The sequence below is a fragment of the Pelecanus crispus genome, chromosome 6, assembly GCF_030463565.1.
Source record: "Pelecanus crispus isolate bPelCri1 chromosome 6, bPelCri1.pri, whole genome shotgun sequence".
In the NCBI taxonomy this organism is placed as follows: Eukaryota; Metazoa; Chordata; class Aves; order Pelecaniformes; family Pelecanidae; genus Pelecanus; species Pelecanus crispus.
This window is the reverse complement of record NC_134648.1, coordinates 48192464-48208458: the sequence shown is the minus strand read 5'-3', so window position 1 is coordinate 48208458 and position 15995 is coordinate 48192464.

Here is a 15995-nt window from a genome sequence, read left to right as displayed (position 1 = left end):
ACTGAGTGCTAGTTTGCCCTCAGCAAGAACAAGCGGTGTTTCTAAAATTATAGGCCTCAAAGAAAGCCAGCAAAGCCAGGTGTGGGGATCACCCACAAGGACTGGTGAAGCCTCGAGGAGGCTGGAATGATGCCTTTTGCAGTTATAATGATTGCAGGTTTTGCTTCCTTAAAATCCTCTGTGGAGTCTCTTGCTCCTCTCCTGCAGTCCCTGCATCTTGCAATTATCTGCCGGTTGCAGTGAGATCAACTGGTACACAGGAGAGCAGCAGGTCTTACATAGGGCTGCAGGGCATCTTAGAAGTCTGCATGAAGTAGGCAAGCAGGGGTTGCCAGAAGCCCTCACTGGATGCATTGTCATTCCTTATTTGAGGGGAAGGTGAAGGTGCTCTACTCGCTGGATGTGTGAACTGGGCTGCGTGTTTCAGCCAGGGGCACGCTTGTTGGAGTAGCCCTGCAGGTTGGCTGGCATCCGTAGGTTGAGCTGGGCCGGATGGCTTATTTTTAAACATGGAGCTATTATGCATATGGGATCTATAAATGTGTAGCTTTCGAAAGCAATCAAAAGGACAGCATTTTCTGAGTCACAAGTGTTACTGCAACACAGCTGTATGCACCAGCAGCCGGATCCCTGCCCCAGGCTGCACTTAACCTCCCCCTGCCCTCCAGACCGGCCTGCAGCTAGAACTCTCCTCCCTTATCTCCATGTAATTGCTCATTCCTCCTATCACTGCTTTCTTTCTGCACAGCATATTTGCCTGGTCCTTGCCTCTTGTTGCTCAAGACTCAAGTAGATCTGCTGCAAGCCCCTTCCCCTTGAGCAGATCCTGCTCGCTGCCTTACCTGGCTTTTGCGTGCCGTGCTGTGGCCAGGGGAGCCTGCGGTGCTGACATTGCCAAGCCTTTCGGAGGGTTGAGAGCTCTTCATGGTAAGGAAGAAGGCAGCAGCGTGGATCTGCAGGGAGGGGGAGGGGAGCAGCCTGACAATCCCCTTCGAATTATAAACATATCCTCTTTAAATACATTTCTAAGGATAACATTTGTATTACTGCGTCCTGTGGCTGCTGATAGGGCCCTGCTTATCGCCTTGGTCTCTCCTCCTTTCTCTGGGCCCTGCTGGGAAAGGTCCCTATCTGGAGCCGAGCTGGCAATCCTCCGCCAAGCAATTGTTTCAGTCCAGGAGAAAAATTAATTTCTGCCTATCGTTAATTGAGAGAATTGTGTGGAGAGCTGGGAGGGGGGCTGGCAGGGGGAGTGGGGGATGGAGTGGGGAAGAGAGAGATCGTGTTATTAACAGTGTCCCTTTCATAACCAAATACCCTGATTTCCATCAGTGAGATGAGAGGCTCATTACAGCAAGAAGGTGATTAGAGAACTTGGAGGAGCTATCAGGCTAAGCAGGAGAATGGCAGGGAATTCGGGAGGGACTCCCAGCAGAAGGGCAGCCACACCAACCAACCATACCCTCTCACCCTCACTGCCATCTCCTCCACTGCTCTTCTCCTTGTCGGACTCAGTGACCCCCTACCCACATCTCAGGAAAAAGCCACGAAGAAGTTCCAAAGATCAGCAGGTTTAGTGGCTGGAGAGATGCTTTACAAGGTGGCAGAGCCTGCACACTCATAACCAAAAGCCCAGTGGAGTTGTTCAGCTCCTAAAGGCCCAGCTGACAACTCACCTTAAATGCCTTTCCCTGATGGCCAAAGAAGAAGATGTACAAAAGTCTTGGCTTCCCTCCCAGCTACATGGGGAGGTCACACATGGCCATTCAGAGTGTCTCTCATTAGCTGATTCCTCAACAGGTGGCTAAAAACTAGGACCCCTGACCGTCTCACTCACAGAAATGACATACAAGTGGAAGAAAACTACCCCAGACTGTACTCCGGCTTTTGCACCACTCTTTCCATGCGTATCTCCTGAGCTCTTTCCCGTATTTTAGAGGTATCCCTGCTGTGATACAGCCCACCAGCCCCCAAGCCATCTCATGCACCATGTGTATGTCTTCATGAATTTGCTGTCCTTCAGCTTACAATCACTCCCCTGACAAATAGCTACAGAATCCCCTTGATTCCTGACATTGCTAGAAATAACTTTCTCCCCCTTCGGGAAGGTAAGCAGCCTTGAAAATTCATCCAGCCCGCATAAACATTAGGGGATGGGACTAGGATAAAAAGTTGAACTTCTCCTACCTTGCATGTGAATGATGCAATGAAAAAAACCCAACGCTTTAATTTTCCTTTTTTTTTCAATATAAACCTTTGGCATCCCAGACAAATTTGCAGTGGACAGGAAGATAATAAAGATTCTACTAAAGTAGAGTAACCTATCTAACCCATTATTCCCATAGTCAATACTAGTTCATAGTTAATGCTTTAATTATTAGGATTTTGTTGTTGTTGTTGTTATTCTATTGCCAATGCTGTACTTAACACTGTCAAAAATCCTGTTCTGAGATGACAAAGGGGACTTTGGCAAGGTCCACACTGGAGAGAAAAGCTGCAACAGAGAAGTCAAAGTATCAGCTGAGCAGCCACAGGTTGAAAAACATTATGGGGACTGAACTCTCCTCTTCCTTTGACAAAAGCCATTCCTCTAGGCTCGGGGTGCAGGGCAGATTGTCTCACTCTATAGACTGCAGGAAACTCAATCCAGCATGGCGCTCACAATAAATTGATGTGAAAACAGAAATACTTTTAGAAGGTAAATGGGCTACTTCTCTAGATCATGCAGGAGAATATGAAGGCAAACAGAAGTGCTCATTGTCACAGTGTATGGAGTTCTGCATAAAGTGGCCCAAACAACCTCTCCTAACTCCCACCCCAGGCAGATCTCCTACCACTTCTTAGCCTAATCCCATCTACCCATGACCATGTGTTGAGCTCTAGTAATCTCCAGCTCCTCTGGGAGATCCAGACAGAAGCAGACCCTCCACACAAGTCAAGGCCTCACATTTTAGCACCAAGTTTTATTGCTGACAAGTAGAGGACATGTCCAGGAATATATGGTCTCTTGGAAAGCTAGCTGGAGGGCAGAGTGGTCACCAAGATCCATTCAGCTCTTAGCAATTTCTCTTAATTTGTTTATCCCCATGGGACAATTACTGGCAAAGAGCAAATTGTTAAGAGACAGTTAAGAGTAAGCCCAGCACCAGACTTTGAAATCTTTGAAGCCAGAATGATTTGTGAGATTCTGTATATTTAGCCTTTCCTCTTTAACAAAGTGTCCATTTCTTGCTGATTTCTTGTGCAAATCACCAGTAAAATGGAAATGGAGAAGAATGCTTATCATAAATAGTTTGTGTGTTGAAATTCTGGGTTACTCATGTTGTCTTCTTCTAAAGATGCTGAGGGCTTAGCCTTGAATTTGTAGTATCACCAGTCAACTAATGAATAAAGAGGAAGATCCCATATTAGTAGGTAGCTCTGGTCTAATACAATTGATAATAAGGCCGACATAGCTTTCATGCCAGCCCCTCAGCTAATCTGATCTCTGACCAGAGGGGTCCTGGAGACAAAACACAATAGCATGATAGGCAGCCTGACCCAGGGACTACGCACTCAGTCCTGGGCAGTTGGCTACAAATGCCCTCTCACCAAGCCTTAAACAGCTGAGGCTCCACAGAGGCTACTCTTAAGCTGGTAGCCTCCAGTTTTGGATACCCTGTCTGAGCTACTGTTCTGCACACACATAGCCCATGTTGCCTTCAAGTGGGGAAGTCTAGGCCTTGCATCTCAAACCCAAAATGATCAGGCGTTTGCAAAAGCCTCCACTACTAGCTATTTTCTTCCTCAGACAGTATTCTGCCACCAACTTCGCATGGCTGCAGCAATGAGGTCTGAGGAAGAGCTCGTATGGCTGCTTCTCATCCTCTCTCTCTCTCTTTGTCTCTCTGCAGCCCATCAGGAAGTAGAAAAGGGGAGCGACTGCATGGTCAGCCTCCCGCTAAATCCATCCCAATTGATGACTCTGAAGTGTCAATTATAATGACTAGAGTGGAATGAGACTGGGAAAGGGGACAACTGGAATATGTAAAAGGAATAGAAAGGGGAGGTGTTTGGGGGAAAAAGAGCCAAGTAGTGACAGTGAACCAAGGACAGTGACTGAGATAACACAAGAAGATGGATGGCAAAGAGGAGAGAAGATTACAGCTTCTCAAACAGGGAAAAGCACTGAAAAAGGGAAAAAGAAAAGACAGAACTTAAATATTACAGTGATAGAAGATCTACACAATCATCTCATTAAATGGGTCAGTGAGAAAACAACATGGAAGTTGATAGATGGTATACAAAGAGAGAGGAAAAAAAAATGCAAATTAACACAGCGGGGGTAGGGGAACTAAACAAGACTCTACATGCAGCTTCAATGCTACTGAGCTAAAATGACCAATGTTCCTATTTATTATTACTTTCTTGGCCATCACCCTGTATCTAACTTCTCTTTGCCTCTATGTGTTTGGTCCATCAGCATGGGATTCAAAAGGGACAGCATGATTATTTTGACCATGTTTCTGCATAATCATGCATTACTCTAGATCTTATAATGAGTCAACTATAAAAAAAGAGAGCATAACTGAACCCCAACAAAACATGTGGCAGTATTGCAGCAAGTAAGAAGAAAGCTGCTTCACACACACAGAGCCAGTCCTGCTGAAACCCTTCCTGGTGCTCACACTGCTTGGGCACTGCTGGGTGATGTAGAGGACCAAACAGTGGTTAGGTGGAGCCCTTGGAGAGAATGGGATGAGGGTGAAAGTGTTGAAAAATCAATTCATAGGGCAACTCCGAGATGCTCTGATGATCTCTGGTGTCCCAGGGAGTCCCAGGGCAGGGCAAGGTGGGACAGACCCTATGCTGGCATAGGGAGTATGCACTTCCCAGAATCTTTCCTCCAGTTCAGCACAGAGAAAGAAGTGAGGAGATTAGCTAAACTCATGGAGTGAAAGAGACTGTGACACCTGTGCAAAGAGGGACAGGCAAACAAACAGAGCTGCAAGCAGAGAATATGAGAGAATTTCAAGAGGAAGAGTTTGAAAAACAGAAATGTGACTACAAAGAGGAGAGTAAGGGTGAATTAGACAGAGAGAGATGGAGATATGGGTTGTGTTTGGAGGAAAGAGCATAGGGGGAGAAAGGAGGGGGCAAAGTCCGAGGCACTCAGTGAGTTCAGAACAATCTCCATTCTCTACAGCGCTTTCTGTTTAAAAAAATAAAAAAGGAATGATGGAGAAGGGGAGAGAGTCAGACAAGTTTAATGATGTGTGTTCAAAGCTCAGATTGGAAAAATGACAGAGAAAAGCAGCCTGTTTCGGCTCTAATAAATTGTTCTTTGCTGTAAGAGACGCCTGTCGCAGCATTAATACAGGGCCCTAATACACGGGTCAGGGTTAAGTAATTTTCTCCGGCAACTTAAGCGAATAATGAAGCTGGCAGCGGCTAGTGGCGCAGTGGGAGAGATGGCCCAGGCCGCCAGCACTTTGTCTTCATTTATTATGCCAGCTCTCATGATTTGGGTACTGGCTGCAGCGACGGGAAGCCTCCGCCGAGGAGATATCGCTTCATTTCGGCAAGGTAATGAAAGCTGGGATGGGGGGAGGATAAACCAATTTGCTGGCTGACATGGGAAGGAGTGATTTGCAGACCTAGGTAAGGGAGGGGGGCAACCAAGTGAGAGGAAGCACAAGGCTAAACCAAGGGGGGTACTCAAGGCCCTTCCCTGAGATAATGGCACCATCTGTTTGTGGGGAAAGCAACGGAGCAGGACCAAGCAGGAGGGGATGGTGGGGCTGGAGTGCAGCACATGTCAGGACCTGAGGATGTGGGGACCAGGGAAGAGCCACCAGGAAGAACAGTGTGGGCAGGAGAGGCTGGTGGAGGAGGAAGCAGCAGGAGCGGGTCCAAGGGCTGGTGGAAGTGGTTGGTGGAGTAAAGTTGAAGTAGAAGAACATGTAATGGCGGGATGATGGAAGACAGAGACCAGCCATGTAGGGGAAGGCAGGCACAAGAAGCAGGGTGAAAGGGAGAGCAAGGGATGTTGTCCTGGCACTGTGGGGAAGGGAGACCCTCACAAGCAACTTGTCTAAGGCATAGACACTCAGGAACTGCAGTTCTGGAGCTCACGGAAGTTCATCCCCACTGAGCCCATCGCTCTTCTCACGAGGAAAAGACTCCAGATGAAGCACAAGGCAACCCTGCAGCCACATCACTCCCAGAAGAAGAGGGAACTTCTGTCCCCTGCACTCCATCCCCACCACATGGGCATAGGCAATCCACCTCCAAGCCTACTTCTTCAAAGCAGATTAGCAATGACCAGTTTTGTGGTTTAACTCCCAAAATGTGGGTGTCACTGACCAGCCTGGGCATACTGTTTGCATGCTCACAGTCCCCTATGATTACCCCTGCATGACCATCCTCTCTTCTCAACCTAACTGAGAGGATATATATGCCTAGCAGCTAGGATGCCATTTTTGTCCCTGCTCTAAAATACCTTCATCACTCAGAGCACATCCCTACCTCCTTCGACCCCCACGTTCCTTACTCCCAAAACAGCAAAGGCAATGGAGGCATCAGAGCCCTGGCAGAGTAAAGTCTGGGACTCTTACAGTTTCCTTCCCCCCCTCCCCTCGATGTGGGTTAAGGATTTCCAATAAGGACCAAGTGTTGGAGGCTTAACACTGCAGTCTCTGGAGAAGCAGGCCAATTTCACACTAATCTTCCCCATGAAGGAAGAGAGCATCGGAAGCAAGAATTACATCAAAGAGAAGTTAATGCTGAGAAGCAGACGACAAAAAGGAGCTGCTTTCAGTTTCAAATGAATACACACAGCTGGATTAAGAGATCAGGCAGCTCAAAGCCTGTATCACAAGCTTTGGTACCCAGGATTTAGCCAGCAGGGAAGAGTTCTGATCTGGGGGCTCTTTTGAAAGGAGAGGAGGGTCTTTACAGAGCAGTGCAGGTATTTGAGAAGAGCTGGGTAGAAGACAGGCAGGCTGATCTCTTGGTTTGGCCTCCGCTGACCTCTTCTAATAAATAGCATGACAGACACAGATAATGAGATGGGTTTGCGCAGCCTACATAGCTTCTGAAGCCTTTTGGTTAGCAAGTGGTTACCCTGTCATTTCCCCCTGCCCTGCGCAGCCTTCCCTCCCGCTTTGGTCTGGGACATTGCAGCTGTGTGGGGAATAGTCCTCCAGGTCCTGAGATGCAGGCAGTCCTTTCCCTCATGGCAGATGCGTTCAGCTTCAAATGCAACTAGCAAAGGCAGCCAAGCTGCCTGTAATATAAAATGCACCCTCCAGAGGAAAGGAGAGCAGAGGGTGATTGCAGTAATGTGTCTGTTGTCCCATTTTAAGTGGTGCTGAAGTGAGTCCCAGTGCGCTCCCTGCGCCAGGAGGCTGACAGGTGTAAATCCCGCGATGAATGAAGGCACCGAGCCCTATAAAGCTGGTGTCTCTCCACGCATCTCCGCTCTGATTGACTTGTCGGCTCTCTAAGGCTGACTCTATCAGCTCCTCGCTGCCTCCAATTCCAGGTGTGATTTAGTTTGGAGATGAGAGGTGACAGTTAACATTGGTACTCGTCAGTGTAGATCAGACACAGTCACGCTGTCTTCTCCTGGCTCACTCCCTCGCCTCCTCCCCTATGCTCCCCACCCCTCTGGTATCTCCCGCTCCTATCTGTTGCCTTCAACCTCCCTGCCTATTTTCATCCAGTCCCTCTGTTTACCATCCTATCCTTTCGCCTCCCATCACCATTGCCAAAGCTCACTGCCAGTAAATTCTTCCCGTTCTCTTGTCTTTTCTGTCCCAGAATAACAGACTTCTAATGCCTTCTTCAAGGAAACTTCTCTCATGCAAAGACTAGGAACAGCTGTTTTGGCTTGTCCTTTCCAGTCCCCTGTAAAGCTAAGCAAGCAATATCTAGCAAATACTCTATTTGCCAAATTTAACCTATTTCTCCATTGATGAGTTGTTCATTTGAGTTGAATACTCTCGAGTGTATTTGCTGTTTGGAATTCACCAAACGGGTTTGAGGAATTAATCTGGGCTTCAAGACAGAAGAAAAAAGGGATTTTGCACTTGGTGTGTGAGATTACAACTGAATTGTTTGGTGTGGAAGAGCTCTTTGTAGTACATATGCTGTAATATCCTAGAACAGCCCTACAACCAAGGTTTTGACACAAATGCTCAGATTTCATATCTGGAACTCCTCCTTGATTTAAATATCCAGTTCACCAAACATTTCCTGCCAATACCCACTACCTATCACCCTTATGGAAAAAGGAACACAAGGGAAAGGAATCCCACTTTTTATTAGAGTTAATAGTTGCAAAAAATCTTGGATGTATTCACACAGCTCTTTTTAACCCAAGTAACTTTCTACTCTATGTCACTCTTGGTTTCCCATTTCCCAGTCATGTTCAGTTTCAGTCCCTAGTACTTTAATTAACAGGATTTCTTTAAGCCACACTAAAAAAGGCAACAGTTCCAGCATCACCAAGTAGGAGGTAACTCAGTGGATAATGCATTGGTTAGGTTCATGCTTTTCAGTTCCCACCCTTCTAATTTTCAATAACTTTTCTAGCTGATTCGCCATGAGGTATAACCTTTTCCTCTTTTCCAGGGGATGGTCACCCATCATCACAGGCTTCACTGTACCAGAGAGTTTGCTCATAAATTTATAGATTACTTAAGCTGGAAGAGACTGAATGAACATTGTAGGATGGGATGAGAATCCAAAATGACCTTGACAAATTGGAGGAAAGGTCTGGAAGAAGGGAGTCAGGTCAGCCACAGCATCACACTCAACCATCAGGTAGGAATAACACAAGCAGATGCAACTATACAACTAAACAGAAGGTGAGAGACTTGCAGAGCCACATTGCCTCAGCACAGGACATATGACATGCATGTTGCACTTGGAAGTTATAAAGAAGATGGGCTAAAGCTCCCTCAGCATACTCCCTCTCCATTACATCTGAGTCTGCATAATCAACTGCGCCACCATGGGTCTGGAGAAGAATCAGTTAGGTAGCAGCACTATAGAAATAGATGTAGGGAGAAACAGTGGGTCACAAGTTGAAGACAAATCCCCATGCTAAGCTGTTGTGAAAAGGCAAACAATGTACTGGGCTGTACAAGAAAAGAATAGCCTGCAAGGCATAAGAACTAATCCCTGTCCTCTCCTCAGTGTTAATAAGGCCTGAGCTGGACCTCTTGGCCCTTCCTTGTTCCTCCCTGGACACTGAAGAAAAAAGTGGACAAGCCAGAAGGACCCAGGGAAGTTAAGCAAGAATGATCAGAGATCTAGAAAACGTGGCCTGCAGGGAAAAGGCTGTACCTGGATTTGTTTAGTCTAGAGAGAAAAAAAAAAAAGACCAGAGGAGACATGATGACAATCTTCAAATACATAGCAGGCTGCTTTGAAGAGGCAGGGTCTTTGGAGAGTAGGAGAAATTGTAGCCTTAAACTGCACCAAGGGAGATTTAGAAAGCTCAGAGAACTTTTTAGCTGTATGTGTAGTAAAGTCTTGAAATAATTTGATTAGAGAGGTTGTGGTAGCACCATAATTTTTCTTAAAGACCAAGTTAGGTAGCATTTGGAAGGAATCACATAGGTGTCTTTGGGCTGGATTAGATGAATTTTCAGCATTCCTTTCTGCTGTATTTTCTCTGAATCTGCAAATATACTGATGACACTTTGCTAAAGTGACAGGGACTACCCATAACACATAGTCCCTTCCAGAAATAAACACCTGGCTGAAAATTGGCAGTGGAGCCACACTAGTGTGTGGATGCTAGTAATATGAGGCATTAGCTAAGTCCTGTTTATGCTTTCCAGCATGACTATGACAAAATGAAGCAGAGAGGAGAAGAGCCACTATATATGTACCATGACACTGCTGAGAATCTGAAGGAGCATGTCCTTTTCTCTGCATGAAAGGCCACAATGCATAATTTGGAGACTGAAGATTGCCTGCTGCAAATATTGCTGAGTTTTCTGATTCTTTCTATGTTTAGGTATTTTAATGATAAATTAAGTTCTGAGCCCTTTAGCTTCAATGAGGTGTGACAGTAGTTCTGTCTAGGGCTGGTGAGAAAGACAATGTTTAGAATACACTTATCCTTTAATTCAGACTGCATGAATAATATTTACTCTAGTTTATTCAGTGACATTTTTCCTCTAACCATAAATTATTCCTGCCCTTAGAGCCATACTAGTGTGGAAATAGTAATATGAGAAGCTACTGAGGTTGGTTGCTTCCTTCTTGTTTGGTCTGTTTTGGATTGGTTTAATTTTGTTTATTTCAGGTAGCTTTTGCTCTCTGGCATCTGTGTGTAACCACTGATTCTCAGTAACCAGGAGGCACCATGAACAAGATATATCCCTGGCCTATGGATCACCAAGAAGTTCCATCTCTTCCTTTGAGAGAGGAATAGAGCGACTCTGACGTACATATTCACCCCTTGAGTCTGAAGGGCTGTCATTCCCCGTACTGTCAAAAAATGTTAGTTAAAAGCTCAAAGTGGCAGTAGGTACAGCTGCCCACCTCACCATCGTCCAGCTACAAAGGTTTAGGGGAAGACCTTAGTGGTGGGGCACATCTGCCTGTTTCCTGTTTCATGAACTTCCCTGTGACACACTGATGACAGCCACTGTTAGAGGCTGGATATTGAACTAGATGGACAACTTGCCTACTCTACAGGGGTATTCTTGCATCCCTGGATTCTGAGGGCACAACAGCACAGTACTGCATGTTCTTCACCACCTTCCCACACATAATCCAAGGTCCTAATATGAAACTTCAGGCTTGTCTATAGTGAGAGAGCCCCATGCTATCTGTAGCTCATCAAGACAGTCTGAGTCATTGAAAACATGGGAACTGGAGATGCTCCCATGTATACTCTTGGGAACTGGAGGTTGGGAGTCTCAGTCCTAGCCTAGGGAACACCTTGATAAAGTGGTTCCCAGTTACAAGAAGAGCAACCTAGAAATTCAAGTTTAAGCAATGGAGCCTTAGGCAGGCACAAACAGAACCCATGGGAAAACTCGGATACCCTGGAATTACCTAAGTCAGATCAGAGACAGAAACAGTGAACTCTGAAATATTCCCACAGTCTTCTCAGTTCTTGCCCTAAAGCTCAGCAGCGCTGGAGCCTGACCATACTCATGACTACACTCCCTGCTAAGACATTTCTCAACATCATCTTAGCCTCTCCAGCCCGTATCTGCCAGCCAGCATTCTTAATCTTCCCATTGTCAGAATCTAAATTATTTCTCTCATTTATATGCCTATATGACAGCTGCCCTCCTGTTCCATCCAAAATCTTCTTCTCCAGGATAGAGATATGTACTTCTTAATCTGTCTCCATCTACTTTGTCCTCATTCTTTGCACTACTGAAGATCCCACCTCTACCTTCAGCCAGGAAGTGGACATTCAAAGATAGAGCCTGCATGGTGTATCTGGGAGGCTGTTTACCCAGGCAGCCTCATCTTGTCCACAAAAGACTCCAGGCAGGGGAATTGCAGAGGGAACTGGGCAATGTCAGCACAGAGCACTGGGTGACTGAGCCTGCCAATTTCTCTGTCAAATCACCCCCAGCAGAGCACACATTCATCTCATTTTTGAATGTCTGAAGGCACTCTTGCCAGTGTTGTGTTGTCAGTGTTGGGACACAGCAGCAGAGGGAACTTGCAACATTTTAAAGTGGCCAAAAGCCTCTCCAAATAGAGGGCTGCTTCCTGATCCCAGCAGAGTTTCCTGCAGCTTTCCAGATGCCCTTTCTCTCTTTCTGGAGGCAAGAAGTTGAGTTTGGGGAACAGACTGGGCTTTACACTTCCTAGTTTCTCTCAAAAATGGAAAGCCCCTGCCTCCCATAACCCCACTGCCCGCTCTCGCCATGTGTCCATCCACTCCCCCTCCCTACGGCAGCACCTCCCTCCCCACCTCCAGCCTGGGTGACGATCCATGAAAGCCCCCAGCAGTATGTCACGGGAGTGATAATTACATCCCCCGCTCGCATCATGCCGCCTGCTGCTGACCTCTCACCCCTCCTCTCTTTTAATCACCCCCTGGCATCAGTCACTCTGACAGGGCAGCGGCATGAGCCACGTGACCTGTCAGCCCAGGGACATGACTTATAGGACCCGGCTGGTGGACAAAGGGAAGGGAGATAGGCAGCATAAATCTCCAGGGCGAATAAAAGAGAGTGATGGGGCACTCTGCCGGGGCCTGCGTTAGCAGATTCTCGGCCTCTTGTTATTCAGCCCAGAGTTATGGTGATGAGGAGGTGGCCGAGAGTGACACGCGCTGGTCCCAATCAACCTTGCGAAACCTGCAGAGACCTAGAGGAGCCTTAATGTCACGCATGGCTGGAGAGCCCCAATGAGGCGGGCTAGGGCCAGGGGAGCGGCCAGAGCAGTCCCCGGCCGCCAGAGGCATCTGACCAGCAAGAGCTTCAGCTGTCAGAGCAAGGCACTAAGTCACACTGAACAAGGACAAGGGACCCTAGAGTTGTACCTCTCCATCTGCGCTGAGCATGGCTGCAGCAGGATTTGCGCATCAGAGCACCCACCACTGGCACAGGACACGGGTTTCTCCCCAGCCAACGCATTCTTCCAAGCTCCCCACCAGTCCTCTGCTAACCTGCAGGCTCCCCTGCCATATATCTCCTTTCCACCTGTTCCCTTGCAGTCACCTGTTGCTTGGTAGGATGTAATCACTGGTCCATCAGTCAGCTGCTGCCATTATAAAGATACAGAACATCTGGGGTTTCTACCAAGGACCAGTCCCCTGTTGGTCCTCTACTGAGACAGAATTGCTCCTCTGGGGGCTGCAGAGGCCTTTTACTTCTGTACAGGGCACAGGAGGGAGTATGGTCCACTAACACCTCCTATGATGAGTACTGCAGTGGACAAAGGGCATCAGAAGGACCCATCTGGATCATCAACTCCATTCTATGACAGTCACCACCCAGGGTCCCTACAGCTCATCTTGTCCCCCTCATGCATATATTTCTCAGGAGGGAAAGTGGCAATGGAAAGGTGATATCCCCAGCAGTGCTGTAACTCCCCTAGTACTGCACCTTCAGAGAAGAAAAGTCCAGGAGCTTGAACCCAGAAGGTGTAGGAAGGAGAAGGAAGCCCAGAGATAAGAACTGGGGGCAGTTTTGAATATACTGGAGGAGAAATTAGGGAGAGGGAAACACCTGGGTGGAAGACAGGGAAATTTTAAGTATATTTTGTTTCATTTGTTTGAAAACTGAAAGTGGTATCTGACATTGTAGCTCTTCAGCTGAAACCCAAAACCATCTATGACTTTCCCTTGTGCTTTGAGAAGCAAAGTAATGAAGTGCATTTCCAGCTTTGTGTGCAGCTGTTTCTGACTGAACACAGGAAGGGTGAAGCCCAGTAACCAGGAGGCATTTGGCTCCATAAACATCTTTATCTGGGAACCACTGTGTCTCAGGTGCTCAGAAATGTGAAAGCACTGGGGGCAGAGCGGGAAGGCACTGTGAAGACCTCTTACACCAGTGCCCTGTCCCCATCCTGTCCTGTGCTGGCAGTGGCTCCTCTAGACTTCAGGTCTCATCTGCACAGTGAAAACACCAGCAAGGCCAGCTACCAATGTTGGCTGTTGATGCTGTGTATAAGGACCACCTTTGACCATCTCCTCTTGCACTTCCCTGAGACCTACAAACTCATAGCACTTGCAATGCTGCAGCAGATATGCTCTCATTTTTAAGAAATGCCTGTTGCTAAAGTAAGAGGTGTGCCCAGGCAGTGATGGGTGAAGGTCTGCTTGTGCAATTCCCTGGGCCAGGGCCTGCTCTTGTATGCCAAGATGTCCCCGCTCCTATCCCAGGTGAGGGGCCCCAGACAGGGCTGTACAAACCATATAGCTCAATGCTGCTGTCACAGCTAAATGAGGGGGAGAAGAGAGGTGCCGAGACCTGCTCTTGGACCAAGCAGAGGGCTCAGCACAGCCACAGCAGCATCCCACAAGTGTCCTGTACCCTTCCCCCCAGCAAGTACCCACTGCTGCTGTCCTCCTCCTCTGTTTTCCCATCTCTGCCTACAGCCCCCCAGCCTCTGCACAGCACAAGGCAGGGAGGGCTGCCTCCCACACAGGAGAGACTTCAGCTAGGCTGGGACCTGGAGGGAAAACAGCTCAGTCCTGGACATGAGACTGAACAGGGCCCCACACTTCCCTCTCCATCCTTCCTGAAGGCCTCCTCTCCACCAGTGACTTCCCTCTGGGCCAAGCGGGAAGCCCTGCAGCCCCCAGCCTCCTCACCAGCTGGGTCCTAGCCTCCAAGACAGGAGCACACAGCTCCCTACCCTCCTCCCCCCATCTGCCTTTTAACGATGATGGAAGCTGCTGTCAGCGTGCAGCGACAGTAATAAACACTCTTCTTAATAACACAGGGTGTCCCTCTTATTAAAATGAATAGACTTTGGTGGCGAAGCCAGGCTGCCTGCCTTGCAGCCTGGTGAGGACAGCAACCCTCAAGCAGAGCAGTTTATCTGCTGTAATTACTACAGCAGCTTTGGCTCCAGGACGTTCCTGGTTATGGCACTGTAGTGTACCCCGAGGCAGAGACACAGGTACATGGACAGACTGAGGTATCTACCGACACGTGAGCACACAGACAAATGCAGACAGATAATTGCCTGTGTGCCTGCAAACATGTACAGTAATCTCTGAGATGCGCAGACACAGCAGAATAGGGTTAAATGTATCCACAGCCAGGCTTTTAGGCATCCTAAATCCCACTGAAACCAGCAGCAGCAGCTGGTGTCACTCTTTCTGCTTCTCTCGTGCATAACAGGTATATTAACACACACGTGCACAAACCACACTGCACTGAAAGCAGGTAGAGGAAGGCAAATGCTTGGTATGTGGTTGAGAATCCCCTCCTCCACCAGCTCACAATGTATCTGCTCAATTTTTCCTGTTCCCTGGTCGATGAGAGGTCACAGGATAAATGTATTTCAGGTTTTACATACCAGTGCCACATGTTGAAAAGAGCTGATGTGGCATCCCTTGTGTCCACCCTTTCTGGGTTTTGGATCTCAGTTAATATATTGGTTTCTCCCCCATGGGGAAGCTGTCCATTTCCCAAGCACCAAATTCAGAGGATCTCTGTATCCCAAGTACTGACTGTCTTTCACCCTGCATGCTGTAGTCAAACACCAAGTTTGGGATTCACAGGACAGGGAAGGAAACCATCTGACACAATGCTTGCCAGTGGTTCTTTTGGAGGTATGTTTGGACTGGCTATTATGCAGCGGCCTCTATGCACGCTTTCTGGCCTGGGAAACCAAAGCATCCCCCTCCTCTGCCGATCTAGTTTATTTTCTCAGCATTTACTAAGCTGGCTGGTTCTGCAAATGTGCCCGGTGCTCACCTGAGGCTACATGTATGTGGAAGAAAAGCTGCACTGGGAAGCACTTTCCTCCTTTGGAGCTCCCTCAGAGATTATCCAAGGGAAAAATCTATCAGAAAGACAAATGACAGTAGCATGTCCCAACATCCGCTCTTCTGCCATCTCAGAGCAGTTCCCTGGACTGCAGAGACCCAGCAAGACCAAATCTGGTCCACTGCATCTCACCCTTCCAGGAGCGAGCACAGAGGAGCAGTCATCAGCTATTACATCATTTCACTGCACCTAAGGTGCATTAGGGCAGGTTTCTGCATCACTGTCATCATCAGGCCCCAAACAGTTCATACCCTCAAAGGACTCCAGCATTCAGGAACACCTAACTCCATCTCACCTTGCAGTGCTCCTCACAGAAGAGCCTGTAGCAGGCAACAAAGCTAGCAATAGGGATTTAGCAAGTTTAGAAATGGGGTAGAATAAAAAAAATTTGATTCATGTGCAGCCAGGAAAAGCAGTTGGGAGGACCTCACCATGAAGAACCAGACTGAGGTACGTCTGCTTTTATTATCTGTGAGAGACTGGCATCTGTAAGCTCTTAGAAAATATTCCTGGCATGGG